This window comes from Protopterus annectens, chromosome 7.part0 (assembly GCF_019279795.1).
Source record: "Protopterus annectens isolate FY-2018-M chromosome 7.part0, PAN1.0, whole genome shotgun sequence".
NCBI classification, from domain to species: domain Eukaryota; kingdom Metazoa; phylum Chordata; order Ceratodontiformes; family Protopteridae; genus Protopterus; species Protopterus annectens.
In genome coordinates, this window is record NC_056739.1 from 1,016,441,496 (window position 1) to 1,016,462,128 (window position 20,633).

The 20,633-nt window shown below is 41.7% G+C and overlaps 1 protein-coding gene across 1 annotated transcript in view; it reads right to left on the reverse strand.

Moving 5' to 3' along the window:
- LOC122806827 (isotocin receptor-like) overlaps positions 1-20,633 on the reverse strand; it is a 231,401-nt gene that overhangs the window by 127,067 nt on the left and 83,701 nt on the right. The window lies entirely within an intron of this gene.

The window sequence follows — 20,633 nt, forward strand, 5'->3', positions numbered from 1 at the left end:
TGAAGCCTAGCAACCCTGGGTAAATAAGCTACTGGCCTGACAGGCAGACAGAAGGAGTACTTTCAGCAGCTTCCGAATGAAGAAACTGCCCAAGACACAACCTACAATGAATGAAGGAGAGACCACCCTAGAAATAATAAGAACAGCACTAAGGAAAATAAAGTCAGAGAAAGCAGCAGGTTCAGATGAAATCACAGGAGATATGCTCATGTTGGGTGAGATGGGGGAGAAATGGCTCCTGAGGGTACTTATAGCAGTAAAGAAAGAAAGAAAGGTGTATCCCAGATGACTGGAGAATAAGCATACTAGTGCCAGTGTTCAAGAACAAAGAGGACATTCACAACTGCAGGCATTACAGAGGAATCAAACTCCTGTCAGACTGCATGAAAGTTCTGGAGAAGGTGATTTATACACAAATATGCAGAGTAGCAGAAAATAAGACTGGATTCAGATCAGGATGCAGCACAACCAACCCAGTGTTTGTAGTGAGACATGTAGATGAGAGGAAGTTAGAGATGAGGAAAGAGTCCATCTGGGCATTCCTAGACTTGAAACAAAACATGACAAGGTCCCAAGAAAGATGATTTGATCAGTGATGTGGTGGCTCAAAGTCCCAGAACCAGTGATAGAATTAGTGCGGCTATTTACAAAGACCCAATGACTCAAGTATGAACAATGTTCGGTATGACAGAGGTGTTCCCAATGGGAGTGGGTGTGCATCAGGGTTCATCTCTGAGCCCAGTGTTGTTTACACTGGTGATGGACTGCATTAGTAAACAGGTCGGAAAGGACAGATCAACAAAGCTGAAGTATGCAAATCATGTGACATTACAGACAGACTGAGAAAAAAAACTTCAGCAAGGGAATGGAATGCAAAACTGAAGGCACATGGGATAAAACTGAGTACAGATAATACAGCCGTGATGGCAGGAAATGGGGGAAAGAAGATGAAGCTGTGAATTGAGATAGAATGGAAAACAGTGGAATATGTTCATGGGTGTTTACTAGGCTAACCATCACAGGGGCCTTTTTTAAGCATAGCCATGCATCTGAAATCTCTGACAAGTTCTGATACCCTTGATAAGTGTAACCAGGGACTTGGGACATGAAACCTTAACAAGCAGGGTCCTGGGAGATCAACCATTTACAGGGTTCCTGCGTCCATGAGAGACATAGGTGCCAAACCAAGGATGAATTTAATGTTCCTCAACCAATTTTCCAAGTTACACTTGAATTTGGATTAGGGAGGAGCTCTGCTTCACATAGACAGGAGTCTGTTCCAGAGAAGGGGTATTCTCTGGGATACATACCTCTCTCCAGCAGGTCCTATTTATAGCACAGCCAAGGTTTAGATCTTTAGAAATGGGAATTCTAGAGCTGTTTGTTTTGGGGATATGCAGTTCTATCAGGGTGGGGTTGGAAATGCCTTGTATGCCAGGCATAGATCTCTCCTCAACAGCCTGTAGAAGACAAAATACATAGATAGGACCTTGAGATGGTCTGCAAAGGATATGTTACTTAAGCCCTGTATTCTTTTAGAAAGGAACCTCTGTGGATGTATCATTTGTTGGATGTGTCTGGTTAGGTACATACCAAAGGGGCATTGTACTCAATGATTGGTCTTATGAATGCCAAATACAGTAGAACAATGGCTTCCTTGGAACTAGATACTATATCTTTATTTATAAGCTACAAAACAGGATGATTTTTTCATAGTGTAGACACATAGGTTCATAGGTAGGTACTAGGCTATCTGCCTGAAGTCATTTATAAGCCTAGCCAGAATGTGTTGGCTTTCTCTGCACCCTTAGATTAGTTCCCTGTGCCTCTGTCCAGCAGAGCCACTGAAGTGGTCCCCAGGGTAAACTTTCTGTTTCCCATCCACTCGTCAAGGTTTCTCTTGAAGAGTGCTAGCGAGGAGCTCTGCCTAATGTAGATTGGAATCTTATTCCAAAGCATGGGAAGTCTCTGGGACAGAATCTATCCCTCCAGCACGTCCTATTTATTGTTGTGGTGAGGTTTAGATCCCTATAGCGTGTGGCTCGAGGGGATAAGGTTTTCTTTAGGTGGAGCATGTCCATAAATTCTGGGTTGGACATGGTCTTGTATGTCAGGCAGAGATCACCTCTGAGCAGGTGGTATGCAACCGAGTACAGCTGGAGTTTCTTCAGTCGAGCTGCATAGGGCATCTGTTTGAGGCCAGTGATCCTCTTGGTGAGGTACTTCTGTGGTCTTTCCAGCTGTTGCAGGTGTCTTGTAAGGTACATCCCAAATGGGGCGTTGTACTCTATGATGGGTCTGATGAGTGATGAGTAGAGGGGCACAATGACCTCTTTTGATCTGGATGCAAATCATTTTGTGATTAGGTGGGCCACACAGAAGGATTTTCTAACCACTTTGGCAATGTGATTATCAAAGGAGAGATTACTGTCTACTTGGGTCCCCAGATCCCTTATTACGTTTTCCCTATTTAGGGGACTACCACCTATGTGGTAGTTTGTAGGTACTTTGTTATTTCCAGAGGGAATAGCTATGCACTTTTTGGTATTTAGCTTGAGGCCATGATTTTGACACTAGGTATCCATCTCAGTGAGACCCTTTTGGAGGATGTCTGTGTCAGCCAGTGAGTCAATTACAGCCACTAGTTTGCAGTCATCTGCGAACTTGGTCAGCCATAGCCCTCCTGTGCTTGTGTGTACCTCTGAGAAGTATATGCTGAACAGGAGGGGTCGTAGGACTGAGCCCTGGGGAACGCCACTTGTAACCAGTTTAGAGTCAGACCTAGCTCCCACAACTCTCAGCATGTGGGTTCTGTCCGTGAGCCAATTGACAACCCATCTTGTGACATAGGGGTTTATGTTCAGGCTGGTGAGTTTGTCTATAATACCAGAATGGGGAATGGTGCCAAAGGCCTTTGTGAGGTCTAGGTAGGCTGTGTGTACTACCTTTCCCTCGTCTATAGCCTTGGTAACTGTCTCAAAGAAGTCCACCAGGTTTAGGAGGCATGATCTGCCCTTAACAAAGCTGAACTGGGTAGGGTCCAGTGTTTGGAGGTTCCCAGTGTCTCTGTTAATGAGTTCCATGATGATGCACTCCATAGCCTTGCAGACCAAGCTAGTCAGGCTTATAGGGTGATAGTTCCTGAAGTCTGTTGTGGCACCACCTTTGTGCAGCGGAATAACTGTTGCTGTGCACCACTCTAAGGGTATGTAGCCTGTGGAGAGGCTGAGTTTTAACAATGTGTTTAGGTGAGGGGTTAGTTCATCTTTGAGCTCTTGTAGGACGCAGTCTGGGACACCGTCCGGTCCCATTAATGCTGTGTTTTTGGCTTTGGAGAGGGCTATTTTAACCTGAGTATCTGTGATTTCAGGGGCTCTACATTCTTCTGGTATGGTTAGGGGCCCTTTTGGGATGAGAGGGGGGGGGTGAAGTTTGCACTGAACCTGTCTGCCAGGATGCTGGCAATATTGGTTGGTTCAGTGTATTTTGTGCCATTCTGCACTAACTCTGAGCAGATCTGAGCATTGCCACTTAAATTCTTGACATAGCTAAAGAATGCCTTGTGGTTATCTTTGGAGTCCTTGGCAATTTCCTTTCAAAGCTCGCCTTGGACGATTTTATGAGGGATCGTAGTTTCTTGCTGATACTGATCAGGGATGTCTTCCCTTCTTGGGATTTTACTCTTTTCTGTACAAGTTTCCTCCTTCTATTGTATAGCTTCTTTATGGCAGGGGTCCACCAGACTGGTTTCCTTTTCTTGGAGTAGTGAGTCTTGGTTTTGCTTGGGATAGCATGATCAATGCATTCTTGTAGGTGCCCGTAGAATGCATTAGTAAAGGATTTTGCAGCTTGGACAGCATTATTTTTTAGCATGGGGGAATTGAAACTTTCCACCTCCGTCTTAAGTAACGTGAAGTTTGCTTTTGAAAAGTTTTTCACGGTGGTTTCCTTGTCCAGGGGTGGGGGCGGAATGTGGTTATCCAAAGTGATTTGTTTCTGGTGAGATCTAACCAGCGAGGGGTTGGCCTCCGGTGTGGAACACCAGTCACCCATGTTGGTGATGACCAGATCCAATATGTTGTCACCTCTGGTGGGAGTGTTAACCAGTTGTTCCAGGGCGTTTGAGTTTATAAATTCTAGGAAATGTTGGGCAAAGGAGTTAGTACTTGAGTAGTTCTCCCAGTTAATGTTTGAGTAGTTGAAATCACCTAATATTAGGGTGTTTGGTAGGACCTTTATGTTACCCAGTGTTTCCAGAAATGCAGAATGGGGGTCCTGGGACATGGTGGGTGATCTGTAGCAAGCTACAATTTGAATTGCAGTTTTGCCCATTGTTAGTTCATGTGAATAATCTCTGAAGCATCGTACTGTGCCACTAACCTGGAGGTGTGGGTATCCTTGATGAATATCGATACTCCCCCGCCTTTTGTATTTCGGTCCGGGTTCTGTGGCCGAAATGTATGGCATGAGTTTTAGCCTGGTAGTGCTGGGGTGCTATCTGGAGCCTTAAACCAGGTTTCTGTTACTGCACATATATCAATTTTCTCTATACTGAGGAGTGCCTTGAGTGCGTGTATTTTGAGGTTTAGACTTCTGGCATTGAGTAGTATTACTCTCAGATTTTTGTTATTTGTGCTATTTACAGCGGTGGGTTTGTCTTTTGAGCCTTGCCTAAAAAAGACACTATGGGGCTGGCAAGAGCCTTGGCCAGTATTTGAAAGCCTAAGGGTGACAGGTGCAAGCCATCTCTAGCGAAGAAGAGTGGCTTGTCGAGCATGTCATCCCAGGCAGACAGACACCGGATCCCCTTTGAATGACACCAGAAACTTAGCCAATTGTTGAAATTGATTATTTTTTCTTTATACCATGCTATCATTCTTGGTGAGGGCAGGATGCTACTCAGGGTCAGGGTCATACCAGCCTGGGCTATGAGATCAGGGAGCTCTTCCATGTCTTTTTTCATGTAGTCCAGGGAGGTACGGCTCAGGTCATTCACACCAACATGGACAATGGCAGAGTCGTATGTGTACTTGTTCTGGAGTGACCTGAGTGCTTGTGTTATGTGGTGGATCCTGGCACCCAACAGGCAGCTAACAGTAACCTTCTCCTTATTCAGCCTAGTGAGTGGGACGTCAGTGTGTCTGTCTATAGAGTCACCTATTACTAGTTTGTTGGGTATGTTATTTTGTCTTGAGGGCTGTGATTGTGCGGCACACTGGTTTTGTGAAGTATGTGTTTCATGGTTTGTGTTGGGGGGTAAAGGTTGCTTGGATGTCTGCTTTGGAGGGCTCTGTTGCTTTTGCAGATTTTTATTTAGAGCCTCCGAGTATATTTTTGTGTGTTTATGTATGTTTTTTGCCGGTGCTGGTTTAATGGGTCTATGTGAGACTGGTGGTGTGATGCCAGTATTTCTCTTCTCCTCTTGACTGTCTGATCCAGTTTTGGGTTGAGAGAGCTTAGCCTCCAGTTTGGCTGTATAATTGCATCTCTCGCATGTATTGCTGTTTGGTGGTAGGAGGAGAGGGTTGTCTGTGTACATGAGGCAGTTGTAACATTGCCTTAAAATGCCCAGATTCACCAGTTGGACTGGAGAGTACACCTGAAACTGCCCTTTGGACATGCCCGGATAGGTACAGTAAACTGTTTTAATGAATGGCTGGTAAGGTCGAATAGAGAGCCTTGTCCTTCTGTAGTGCTAGGGTTTATAAATGTTTGCTATGAGTTTTGAGCAAGTGCTGGGCTGAGAAATGAATGGCTTGAGTGCTTAAGTTGAAGGTTTGTCTAGTTATAAGGGAAAAATTGAAGAGGAGACCTTTGTGGCACTGGGAATAGATATACCCTAGCTAACCGGCGCTGCCCGGTGCCCAAAACTGGGCAAATGTGGTTTTTATGGCAGGAAAATGAAAGAGATAGAAATTAGCCCAAAATGGCCAATAAACTACTACTTTCTGGGCTGAAACCACTCCTCCAGGGACAGATAGGCTGATAAAAGCTCCCCTCTCTCACAGGTGAACAGAGAAACTTCCTTCTATCCAAGTAAGGTATGGGCAAACACAGAGATATGTAACACAGCCCTGAATTCAGCACTAACCTGAAAACTGGACTATACTAGCTTAGAAAGGCAGGAAACAAATATATATATATATATATATATATATATATATATATATATATATTTTTTTTTTTTTTTTTTTTTTGTTTGTTTTTTTTTGTTTTTTTTTTCAGAAAACATGATGGTCAAAGGCTAATTTACTGTCTATGTTTGTCCCCAAGTCCCTGACTAATATGTTAACTCTTAAGAGTGTGTTGTCAATATGATAGTTACCAGGTGTGGATGACTGCTCAGAGAATAATATTATGCATTTCCTGGCATTTAGTTTTAGTCTGTGGCTCTGACCCCAGTTATTAGTCTATGTGTTATCCCTTCCTGGAGAACATTTATGTTGGTAGGGGATTCTATGACTGCTCCTAATTTGCAATCATCTGCAAATTTAGTCAGCAGCAAACATTGCTCTGAATTTTAGAGAAGTAAATTCCAAAAAGCAGTGACCCCTGGATCAATCCCTAAAGGGACTCTGCTTCTGACTGGCCTCTTTTTAGAGGTGGACTCCCCCTTCTAACTTCCTTGGTCCTGTTTTGAGCCAGTTGGCTATCCACTGGGTAATATAAGGATTTAGACTTAACCTCTTGAGTTTGTCAACATTGCCAAGTGGGGTATTATATCAAATACCTTGCCTAGGTCAAGGTAGGCAGTATGAACCATTTTACCCTCACCCATTGCTTTGGTGACCTTCTCAAAGACATCCACTGGGTTGAGTAGGCATGACGTGTCCTTGATGAAAACAAATTGGGTTGGGTCCACTATCTGGAGGTTTCCTATGTCTTTCCATGACTTTGCATATGAGGCTAGTGGGACTTATGGGTCTGCAATTTCCAGGGTCTGTAGATGGCGTTTGTGCAGAGGGATTATTGTTGCTGTTCTCCACTCATAAAGCATGACACCTGTTTAGAGGCTACAGTTAAATAGCAATTCCAGAGGGCCTGAAAGGTCATGTTTCATGCTATTTAGCAGGCATCCTGGTATATTGTCTGGGCCCACTGATGCAGTGTTCTTGGCTGTAAAGAGAGCATTAAGGTAGAGCATTAAGGACATGTTCCCTAGTAATAATAGGAGGAGTTATATTTGATGGTATTTCTTGTGGGAAGGTTGAGAGGTAAAGTTAGAGCTGAATTTATCAGCCAGGAGGTTTGCTATATCTTCTGGCTCAGTATAGGTGGCCCCATTAAAAGTGAGCTCTGCACACAATTGTGTATTGCCTTTGACATTGTGGATGTAGCTAAAGAATCCCTTGAGGATGTCCTTGGCCTGGGAGGCCAAATTAACCTCAAATTTGGCTTTCTTAGACTCTATTTGTCCTCTGAGTTGTTTGTTTAGTTTGATGAGCATGCTTTTATCCTGCTAAATGCTACATCTTCTGTTATACAGCCTATTAATGCTGTGATTCCACCAAAGTTAGTTTTGTACTTCTTCCTGGTGGGTACAGCTGCCTCTGTGCAGCTATTAACATGCTTGTGTAGGGAGTCTGTGAACAGTTTCATGTAAACAGCAGTGTTCTCAGTGTTTATGGGAGGCTTGAAATTTTGCCAGGTAATCACTTAACAGTAGGAAGTTAGCCTTAGAAAAGTTCTTGAATATTCCAAGATTAGCCGGGGTTCCAGGTTTTCTTTTTACTTCAAAGGAACTCACTTTGTGGTTTGACCATACCAGAGAAGACATTACACTTGGGGATGTGCAGCACTTCACTGTATTAGTGAGGACCCGATCCAGTATGTTTCCACACGTGGCCAGTGTGCTGACAATCTGGTCCAGGGAGTTTATATAACAAAATCCTGTACATTTGGTGTCATTTAATAGTGGAGTAATGTAAACAAAAATATGGTTGGTTGTTGTTGATTACACACATGTATGTATACATATATATGTCTGTGTGTGTGTGTGTGTGTGTGTGTGTGTGTGTGTGTGTGTGTGTGTGTGTATATGCATGTGTATGCGCGCTCGCACGTGTGTGTAAACTTGCATCCTACTGACATACCTAAATATAACTGTGTAATAAATTAACAACTTCAAGTGTCTGAGGGGATTCTGAATAAGAAGATCAATGCTAGAATCAGAGATGTGTAGGTATATGGCCAAGAGTGCCAGGAGTAATGTATGACAGAAAAATGCCAAAGCAACTGAAAAGTAAGTCGTGTGACCAGTACAGAAATCAGGGCAGTAAAGGCCGAACAGCTGAGTGAGTGAGAGATGATGGAGATGAGGTGCAGAAGCCAAAGCAACTCCAAATGCAGACAGTGTCAAAGGGAACAGATTACAGTGGGTCAGGCACATGTGCAGAAAAGCAGAAGACAATCTTGTGAAGAAAATTAGAGACAGAAAGGAAGAGGAAACAGGGGCATCCAGCAAATAGATGAATGGACTGTGTCAGAGAAGACATGCGACATTCAGATATGTCTGTCAAAGACAGTGGGAGAGTGGCAATGAAGGAAGAGATGGTGCCATTTGACATGACATCCCAACCCCATGTAAAAAATTAGGGGTTGTTGATGATGACATATATAAATATATATATATATATATATATATATATATATATATATATCTGTATAAAGATATATATATATATATATATATATATATATATATATATATATATATAGATCGATATAGTGTGTGTGTGTGTGTGTGTGTGTGTGTGTGTGTGTGTGTGTAAAATTTATATCCTAAAGACATACCTAAATATAATTGTGTGATAAAGTAATACATTTGTTCCTCCTCTCTGGAAGTACATAGCTTTAAGTTTGTTTAAGTCATCCTATACATGACAGCAAGACTTCTATGTGCATCCTGTGTTTTTCATTTAGTCTCAACCAAAGAAAGAAATTATTCTATAACACCTGAGCTCAGTCTTAGTTAAGCTCACTACAGCTGATAAAAAACACTCTAAACTACAAACTCAAGAAATAGTTATTATTCCTTCTCCGTACAACTAACCTCCATTAAATTAAACCCTTTTAGAGTAACTATAAGTTTAAACAAAATGTTAGTATAAAAGAAACATACATAAATAAAACCACTAATTAATTCATTTATTTTTTCTCAGATCATTTGCTAATTCATTTCCAGAATTGTGGACCTTGACATTAATAGGAAGAGGAAGAAAAACTAATTGAGGGTGGGACAGCACCAATGCACGCATGCACACTTAAGTGCACACAAACACACATACTAACACAAAAACATGGTCACTGTGTAACACAATTAAGCCCAGTAGGATTCCTTATATAGATAATTGGATTTAGTATAGTCCTAATGAGGAAAACAGAGTAAAATAAAAAGATAAAATCCTGGCAGCAACCGTCTCACAGCCCTATTCCACAGACACAGCACTGGTGTAGCTCCTGAGTGAGCCTCTCAGAGAAAAGTACCCCAGACTCCATACCACTGTCCTCTTCTGATTCGCATGGAAAGTCACATGGTGCTTGTGAGTGAGTAACTTTGTGCAGCTATTGTGTAAAGGTGGCATGCAGACAAAGAATGACCTATTCAAATAATTTTGTGAATCAGGCAACATATTTACTTCTCCTCCTTCCCAGGTGTTTGCAATGGCGTAACAAGTCAAAATGCAATGAAATGACCTATCTGCTATGTTTCTAAAACACATTAATACAAAGTATTTAATACAAATTAGTGGTCAATCAATATATTATAAACTTGAAGAGAATAAACGGTCTTAAGCCAATCATCAGAAGCCTCTACAAGCAGCAAAGCATCGGAGTGAAGGTTTGACTAATGAATGCAATTAATCAAAGTGTGATACAGGTTGTTCAGGATGTAGCTTGACATAATGTTATTTAAAATCCTTGAATGTGTTATTCCACATGATTAGGGCTAGTGCTAAAATTTATCGGACCATTGTCAAGGCTACGAGGCAAAGCAAGGTCACAGATGGAGTCAGAGCAGACAAAGTATCAGTACCAAAATTATACATTATTTCCAACTAATGCTTTGCATGTTAACTACATGCTTTGTCAAGGATCACTTAGCAATTATACCATTACTGCAGAAAGCAGCCAGCCACTAGCAAGTAACCTTATTTAGTAGTGTTTTTGTATCATTTTCTGCATAATGAAAAGTTCAGTAATGTTAAAGTTCTAGTTTAATCAAAGCATGACAAAGCCAAATGCCTGCTATTGCATTGATAAAATACATATAAAAATTGTGAGAGTTGTTATAAATCGTCCCTGTTCCACATAAAAAAGTAATGCGATGTTATTATTCCCAACTATGATCAAAATTTACTTAAAGAATAAACTGCCTTTAAAATGTTGACAATTTACCTCAAGTATTAGGTTTATGATCTGCTATAGAGATGATTCATGCAGTCATAGCTTACATATTCTTAGATATCTTCTGCCTACTTTATGACCCTAAGCAAATGATTTAACCAAGCCAGAAATGCTAGCACTTTCAGAGAGGTAAGGATAGGAACTTGTGCCTAGTAAGTTTACCTGGTTGCAAAAAATAAATAATAAACAAACAACTTACTTGCTTAACAAACTCATGTAGAACACTGATTTAATTGAAAGATTGCTTAGCTGGTACTATGTAAAGGTATAACCAACATTTTTCATTAGAAATATTCCCTTTACCAGCTGTTTTTATGCAGCTCTGATGAGTATAGAAATTATATGACCTACAATCAGAGTGAATCTTTTCATTTTTAAACACTGTTAAAGATGTTTCATAGAAAATTTAAAAATAAAACCTTAATGCTGCTCAAATACTCACAAACAAACACACACACTCACGCATGCTCACTGTAATATCAGTGAAAAACAATGAAACTAAAACTAAAATATCACAATTACTTAGTAGTATCGCCCCGATAAAAATTAGGATTAGGAGGTTATTGTTTGATTTACACAAATTTTGACCTACACTTCTTGTTATCAAACTAGCATTCTAAGAATACAGTGCAAAATCAAAGGCTAAGGCCAGCTTAAATTTGCACAATGGTTGACTCACATGCATACATATTAAAATATGTTTTTTTTTCATTGTTAGCAATCCCCTACATGCATCCAGTGGAAGATAAGACCACCATGACTTCTATGTACTGGCTTTCAGGTTACTGCCAACCACACACAGCAACTTTTCTTTTATAAAAACTTAACTTTTACATCAGCAGCATCATTCTAAGAGCACCTGGTGAATGATAGTTTAAAAAGACAATCCACTACCTAATTACAAGCATCAGCTTTACTCTTGTGTTCATCTGCAAATTAATTGACACTCAATTCCATTATCTTTAGCAAAATGATATACATTTTGTCAGACTACTCACAATAACATTTCCTTTTCTTGTTGAGGAGTCAGTAGCTTTATTTTTGCAGCAGCCAAAAAAATACCAACCTAGTTTTAAGACCCCAAAAAAATGCACTAAAACCACAGTTTGCTAGATTCTGTGGATTGAAACAAAGCCTCTGCCTGAGTGACCTTTATTAACACTATACAGCTAATTGCCATTACAACTTCCAGATAGTCATCTGCAGATAAAGCTAAGCTACTTTTAACCACCTCTTTTGAAAGGTTTAAAAAATGTTTTTTTTTTAATTGAAGACAGTTATAGGTTTACCAATTTTTTTTGAAAAACTAGAATTGCCGCATTCTTAAGCATACTTTGTTTTTTTGCAATATAAATTGCTTCTTTTCTCTATTTATTTTCTAATATATGATATGAGATACAATCTACGTTTAACAAAATGTGTGTCATACAGCAACCATGGGTGCTTTGTTAGTAAAGTGAGCCCAAATAGTGAAGTAACATACTGGGGTGCCTCAAGTTTATTTAGGCCTCCATGTCATAGCCTAAAACATAAACTAACTGGATGTTTTCATCTCTTTCACACCAGATCTGACATATTGTCAGATTGTAACAATACCTCTGACTTGAGACAGCTTTTTTTCCTTATGTGGAGTATAAAAGCCTGCACATCCATTTATCTGATTACAATCCTACAGAACATCTTTTTGCCACTGCTTGTACTGAAACAGAACAGTTTTGTTAAATTCAGACTTGTAATATTCACGTAGAGACTTGTTTTCAAATTACCATTAAAATTCACCACAGTACTTGTATTTATTCCACATAGAAACCCATTGCTCAAAACTTACCTAAAATACATATTTTCAATGGGCTAGCTATTTTCCTTGTAGTTTTCAATTTATAAGAAATTGTTTCTTCCGTTTTTGGCTTATCACATTGACTAATTCCCCACTTTGAAGCTGTAAAGGAATCTATCTATGAATTTGAAGACCTGGATTCAAATGTCTGAACTTTAGCTAACTATGAGTGACAACAGGAGGAAGCCAAAGAACATGAAGTGTGCCATGTTTCTTCATACTGCAGGTGAGGAATCCGTCAAGGTATTTAATACATTCTCTTGAGGAAAAGGCCAGAACCAAATTGACAGTATTGGAAAGTATACTGCAGGCAAAGACCATGGGAAAAATACTCTGCGTGAGATACTCATTTTTACAAAAAATCAATAGGCCGAAGAAATAGTGATCCAAATGTTACATACCTGAGGCATAACATGTACTTTGGCAGCTGAATGACTCCACAGACTAGACAATGGCATAAGAATTGACTGAACAAATGCCAAACTGCTGCTGAGAGAATCTAACTTAACGGAGAAAAAGATGTTTGCCATGGAAGCAAATTATGAAGTGTGCAGTTAAAATCTACAACTGAAGACTTGGATGTTTGTACAACTAACACCATATGTGGGGGGAGGGGGGATAAAGTGGAAACAAAGCACAGAAACAGTAAAAATAATAGAGGGAAAAAAATAAGTTAATCACATGGTAACTAAGGTGGTACAGCAATGATTCATGCCCACCATAATTATTGTTTATGCAACCATGATAAAAAGCATTGCAAAGCTAAAAATCACATTTGTAAGATGTATGGGGGGGGGGGGTTAATTTTTGCAATAATGGCCTTTAAATGAAGAGTCATACAATCTGAGAATAATAATGCTGTCGAACTAATCAAGGTGTATAAAATAGAAATGCATTGATAAGGCTCAGGAAGCTAGAAGGAAGAGGCCAGTCAACAGCAGAGTCACTCAGAGATCTGTCCTGGGACAGTTCCTTTTTGGCATCTACTTCTCTGAAGTCAAGGCCAATGTCAAGGGCCTTTGGCTGACCACATTTGCAGATGACTAAAAATAAAGAGCAGTCACAGAATTCCTCATTAGCAATAATTTCCTCCAAGAAGGGCTGACAAACTCCTGTCAAAGCCATGAACTAAAACTAAATGCCAAGAAATGCATAATAGTCTGCAATGGGAAGTCAGTCACCTCTAGTAACTACCATATTTACAACACACCACTAAGAGTCAACCCAATAATCAGAGACTTGGGGACACACAGAAAGTCTTCTTTTTCTTTTGGCTGTTCCCATTAGGGGTCATCACAGCAGATCCTCTGTTTCCATTTCTTCCTGTCCACTGCATATTGCTCTGTCACACCAACCACCTGCAAGTCCTTTATCACCACATCCATAAACCTTATCTTAGGCCTTCCTCTTTTTCTCTTACCTGGCAGCTCCATTCTTAGCATCCTTTTCTGAATATACCTAGCATTCATCCTCAGCACATGTCCAAACCAATGCAATCTCACCTCTCTGGCTTTGTCTCCAAACCATCCAACCTGAGCTGACCCTCTAATATACTCATTCCTATTCCTGTCCATCCTCGTCACACCCAGTGCAAATCTTAACATCTTTAACTCTGCCACGTTCAGCTCTGACTCCTGCCTTTTTGTCAATGCTACTGTCTCCAACCCATATAACATAACTGGTCTCACTACCCTCTTGTAGACCTTCCCTTTCACTCTTACTGGTACTCGTCTGTCACAAATCACTCCTGACACTGTTCTCCAGCCACTCCACCCTGCCTGTACCCTCTTCTTCACCTATCTTCCACACTCACGATTACTCTGAGCTGTTGATCCTAAGTATTTAAACTCATCCACCTTCGCCAGCTCTACACCCTGCATCCTCACCATTCCTCTATCTCCCCTCTCACACACATATATTCTGTCTTAGTCTGCTGACCTTCATTTCTCTCCTCTCTAAAGCAAATCTCCATCTCTCCAGGGTCTCCTCAACTATGTCCCTACTCTCACCACACATCACAATATCATCTACAAACATCATAGTCGTGGGCCTCTTGTCTGATCTCGTCCATCAACCTATCACCATTGCAATAAGAAAGGGCTCAGAGATGATCCTTGATGTAATCCCACCTTCAGCTTAAATGTATCAGTCACTCCCACCACAGACCTCAGCACTGTCATACTACACTCTTACATATCCTATACCACTCTTACATACTTCTCTGCCACTCCACTGGTACTCGTCTGTCACAAATCACTCCTGAAACTCTTCTCCACCCACTCCACCCTGCCTGTACCTTCTTCTTCACCTCTCTTCAACACTCACCATTACTCTGAGCTGTTGATCCCAAGTATTTAAACTCATCCACCTTCACCAGCTCTACACCCTGCATCCTCACCATTCCTCTATCCTCCCTCTCATTCACACACATATATTCTGTTTTAGTCCTGCTGACCTTCATTCCTCTCCTCTCTAAAGCAAATCTCAATCTCTCCAGGGTCTCCTCAAGCTGGTCCCTACTCTCACTACACATCACAATATCATCTGCAAACATCATAGTTGGGGCCTCCTGTCTGATCTCGTCTGTCAACATATCACCATTGCAATAAGAAAGGGCTCAGAGCTGATCCTTGATGTAATCCCACCTTCACCTTAAACATATCAGTCACTCCCACTACAGACCTCAACACTGTCACACTACCCTCTTACATATCCTGTATCACTCTTACATACTTCTCTGCCACTCCAGACTTCCTGATACAATACCACAACTCCTCTCTAGGCACCCTGTCATATACTTTCTCTAAGTCCACAAAGACACAGACTTTCTCTGTACTTCTTCATCAGCACTCTCAGAGCAAATGTCACATCTGTAATGCTCTGTCCCGGCATGAAACCATACTGCTGATCACTAATCATCACCTCCCTTCTTAACGTAGCTTCCACTACTCTGTCCCATAACTTCATGCTGTGACTGATCAGTTTTATCCCTCTGTAGTCACTACACCTCTGCACATCACTCTTATTTTTAAAAATCGGCACCAAAACACTTTTCCACCACTCCTCAGGCATCCTCTCACTTTCCAAGATTTCATTAAACAATCTGGTTAAAAACTCCACTGCCATTTCTCCTACGTACCTCCATACTTCCTCTGGTATGTCATCTGGACCAACAGCCTTTCCATTCTTCATCCTCTTCATAGCTGTTCTTACTTCCTCCTTGCTAATCTTTTGCACTTCCTGATTTACTACCTCCACATCATCCAACCTTATTTCTCTCTCATTCTCTTCATTCATCAGCCCCTCAAAGTTCTCTTTCCATCTGCTCAACACACTCTCCTTGCTTGTGAGTACATTTCCCTCATTATCCTTTATCATCCTTACCTGCTGCACATCTTTCCCAGCTCAGTCCCGCTGTCTAGCCAATCAGTACAGGTCCTTTTCTCCCTTCTTAGTGCCCAACCTTTCATACAACTCTTCATATGCCATACCCTTAGCCTTCGCCACCTCACTCTTTGCCATGCACCTCATCTCCTTATACTCCTGTCTACTTTCTTCATCTCTCTGACAATCCCATTTCTTCTATGACAACCTCTTCCTTGGTATACTTTCCTGTACTTCCTCATTCCACCACCAGGTCTCCATGTCCTCCTTCCTCTGTCCAGATATCACACCAAGCACTTTTCTAGCTTTCTCACTTACCAGCTCTGCTGTAGTTAACCAGCTATTCGGTAACTCTTCACTGCCACCCAGTACCTATCTCAACTCTTCCCTAAACTCCACCTCACAATCACCATTTTTCACCTTCCACCATTTGATCCTTGGCACTGCCCTCACACTCCTCCTCCTCTTCTTGATCACCAATGTCATCCTACAGACCACCATACTATGCTGCCTAACTACGCACATAGACAGTAATCTAGCCTTTTACCAACATGTGTCTACAGTAGTGAGGAAAGCATTCTATGTTGTGCAACTTATAAACAAAGGTATGGTATGTAGGTCCAAGGAGATCATTGTTCCACAGTATTCAGCACTTATCAGATCTATCATTGAGTACAATGCCCCCTTTGGTATGTACCTAGTCAGGCACATCCAACAACTGGAATGTCCAGTGAGGTTCCTCACTAAAAGAATACATGCATAGATAACATGTCTTATGCAAACCATGTCAAAATCCTATCCCTGTATTCTATCTTCAACAGTCTGTTGAGGGGAGATCCATGCCTGTCATACAAGGCATCAGTGGGCTTCACTCTGATGGACTCTTGCATAGACACACAACAAACAGGTCTAGAATTACCCATTCTAAAGACATAAACCTTGTCTGTGATCTAAATAGGACCTGCTGGAGATACAGGTATGTATTGCAGAGGCTACCCCTTCTCTGGAACAGGATAACTATTCATGCAAAGCAGAATGCCTCCCTAACCCAGTTCAGCTGTAATTGGGAAAATCGGGTGGGAAGCAGAAATTCACACTTGGTTTTGAACCTATTTCTCTAATGGACACAGGCAGCCTATAAATAGTTAATTTTCCAGGCCTCTACTTGTAAGTGTCTCATCTCTCAATAATTATACAACAAAGGGTACCAGAACTTGTCAGAGATTTGGGATGTATGGGTAGGCCTAAAAAGGCCAAATGGGTCATTAGCTTATTATACACCTATGCACCTACAGTACAAATGCAGTCTACAAGTACTGTACAAACAAACTGTAGGGGCAGAGAGTATAGAAAGGAGCTGTGAAACAAAATGGCTAACAGGAAAGTAATGTGTGATTGCTAAAAAGGGTTGAAAAGTCTGAAGTGAAAGAGTATGAATATATTGCAAATCTCTTCTATTTAAATTAGATACTAATGCAGGTAGTAAAACAATGTCTTAGTCTATATTCAAAATCTTTTCTGTAAACTGCAACTGATTTATATCTGCATGTACAGAACCAACTGATATTGCCAATGTCCTGGCAGATAGGTTCAGTACTAACTTCACCCCCCTCTCACCCCCTAAAGGGCCCATATCTATACAGGAATAATGCAGAGTTCCTGTAATCACAACTACGCAGGTAAAAGCTGCACTCTCTAAAGCAAAAAACACAGCATCCATGGGACCGGACAACATCCCAGGCTGCATTTTACACGAACTTCAGAATGAACTGGCTCCCCACCTAAGCACCATGTTCAATCATGGTCTTACATTAGGCTTTGTCCCACTGAATGGCACACAGCAACAGTTATCCCACTCCACAAAGGGGAGCCACCACTGATCCTGGGAACTATCGCCCTATTAGCCTGATGAGCCTGGTCAGTAAGGCCATGGAATGTATCATCATGGAACTCATAAATAAAGACATTGGTAACCTCCAAACTCTGGACCCCACCCAGTTCGGGTTTCTGAAAGGCAAATCATGCTTCCTGCACCTGATTGACTTCTTTGAGGCAGTCAACAAAGCTGTAGACTAGGGTAAGGTGGTTCACACAGCCTATCTTGACCTCGCCAAGGCTTTCAACACCATTCCCCATTCTGGAATTATAGCTAAACTCACTAAACTATGTATAAATCCCTACGTCACAAGATGGGTTGCCAATTGGCTCACTGGCAGAACCCACACTGTAAAAGTTGCAGACTCCAAATTTGACTTCAAACCAGTGACAAGTGGAGTACCACAGGGTTCAGTCCTGGGACCTCCCCTGTTTGGTATCTACTTCTCTGAAGTACAGGCCAACACAGAAGACCTTTGGCTAAAGACGTTCACAGATGACTGCAAACTAGGAGCTGTAGTTGAGCCCCCAAATGATGTGGACATCCTACAGAAGGGCCTCACTGAGACAGATGCCTGGTGCCAGAGCCATGGCCTCAAGCTCAATGCCAAAAAGTGCATTGTCATCCCCTTTGGTAAAAACTCTGTACCCATAAACTACCACATAGGCAGCAGTCTACTTAACACCGAATGTGTGATAAGAGACCTGGGGACCCAGGTGGACAGTAGTCTCTCCTTTGATAATCACATTGCCACAGTAGTCAGGAAATCCTTATATGTGGCACACCTCATCACAAAAGGGTCCTCATCTAGGAAAAAAGAGTTCATTGTTCCCTTCTACTCAACACTCATTAGACCCATTATAGAGTACAATGCCTCTTTTGGAATGTACCTCACAAGACATCTGCAGCAGCTGGATAGGCCACAGAAGTACCTCACAAAGAGGATTACTGGCCTCAAATAGATGACCTACACTGACCGTCTCAAAAAACTCCAGCTTTACTCCATAGCATATTGCCTACTCCGAGGTGATCTCTGCCTAACATATAAAGTTATGTCAAATCCAGAGCTGTTGGACATTCTACACCTAACGAAATCCCAATCCCTCTGAGCTACACACTCTAGGGACCTAAACCTTGTCACCACAATGAACAGGACATGCTGGAGGGAAAGATTCCTGTCTCAGAGACTTCCCTTACTCTGGAACAAGCTACCCATCTATGTCAAGCAAGGTTCCTCATTAGCACTCTTCAAGAAAAATCTTGATAAGTGGATGGGAAATAGGAAATACACTCCGGGGATCTGTGGCTCTGCTCAACAGGGATACAGGAAAATAATTTTATTGGGTGGCGTAATCCAGGGAACCTTGTTGGCTAGGCTTACTTAGGCCCTTGGGCCAATAGCCTAGTACCTACCTATGAACCTGTGTATGCTGCTTTCATATTCTTGGCACAAGCTAAAGACAATGGACCAAATATGATTAAGGTATGCATAAAACAATACCATAAATAAGCACTTGTTTGAAGTCATAGCTCTGCAGTCTCATTTGAAACAATCTGGCATACTGAGCACAGGTACATCTCTGTCTATGGACATGATTAAGATAAATCAAGCATTGTAAATGAAACTGAGTTAAACAATCATGCAATGCAGTAAGAATGTGCAACTGGATTACAGCTAGTGTGATGTGCTTCATCTACATCTGATACCATATAGGATCATAGAATCATAGCAAGTTACTAGGCTACTGGCCCTGAGGGCCTTACAAGATTAGCCAATAAATTAGGCCATGTTCCCACAAATCAGCAGCCGATGCCCCTGTCCAACAATGATACAGGTGGAATCCCAGGAGTGTATTTTCTATTTCTCATCCAGTCATCTAGGTTCAGGAATAATGAAGTACTCTGCTTGACATGGAGTGGGAGTCTATTCCACAGATGGGGGAGTCTCTGAGAGACAAATCTGTCCTGCCAGCAAGTCCTATTGATGTCACAGGCCAAGTTGAGGTTTTGCTTGTGGGTCACGCAAGTGGAGTTTGGCTTGTGAATATGCAGCAATTTCATCAAAGTTGGATCAGAGATTGCTCGGTATGACAGGCATACACCTCAGTGGAGTCTGTATGAGACAGGGCTTTTAGTCAATCCATGTAGGACAGATTTTTGAAGCCCTGGATTCTCCTGGTCAGGAACCTCTGTGGTCTCTCCAGCTGTTGCATGTGCTTCACGAGGTACATGCTGAAAGGGGTGTTATACTCAATGATGGGCCTGATAATGGAGGAATAAAGGGAAGTTATGACTTCCTTGTTCCCGGAAGAAATATCCTTACTAATGAGGTAAGTCATGTAGAAAGTTCTCCATACAATGGAGGCAACAGGGTGGTCAAAAGTTAGATTGCTGTCAACTTGGGTTCCCAGGTCCCTCACAACTGCTTATGTGCTTAAGACATTGTTATTAATGTGATAATTTGTGAAGACATCACTCTCCCCAGAAGGGATGATGATGATGCATTTTTTGGCATTTAGTTTGAGGCTGTGTTTCTGGCACCAGTCATTTGTCTGGTTAAGATCCTCTTGTAGTATGTCTACATCACTAGGGGAGTTGATGACAGTGCCCAGCTTGCAGTCATCTGTAAACTTGGTGAGTCATAGAGCTCTGGCTTTGGCTTGCACCTCAGAGATGTATATTCCAAACAGCAGGGGCACCAAGACCGATCCCAGGGCTACGCCACTTGATACGGGTCTACTACTTGAGGTAGCTTCCCCTATTTTGACTGAGTGAGTTCTATCAGTGAGCCAATTGGCTACCCATCTGGTCACATATGGATGTATGCCAAGCTGGGATAGTTTATCTATTATGTTCAAGTGGGGAATAGTGTCGAAGGCCTGTGCCAGGTCAAGGTAGGTGGTGTGCACCATCTTCCCCTTGTCCATGGCTTTGGTGACTGACTCAAAGAAGTCTACTATATTTAACAGGCATGAGCTCCTCTTGACAAAACCCAAACAGTGTTGGGTCAAGCATTTGGAGGTTGCCAATGTCCTTGTTAATGTGGTCCATGATAATGCATCCCATGGCTTTGCAAATCAGGCTAGTCATACTGATGGGTTTATAACTGCCTGGATTGGTGGATGCTCC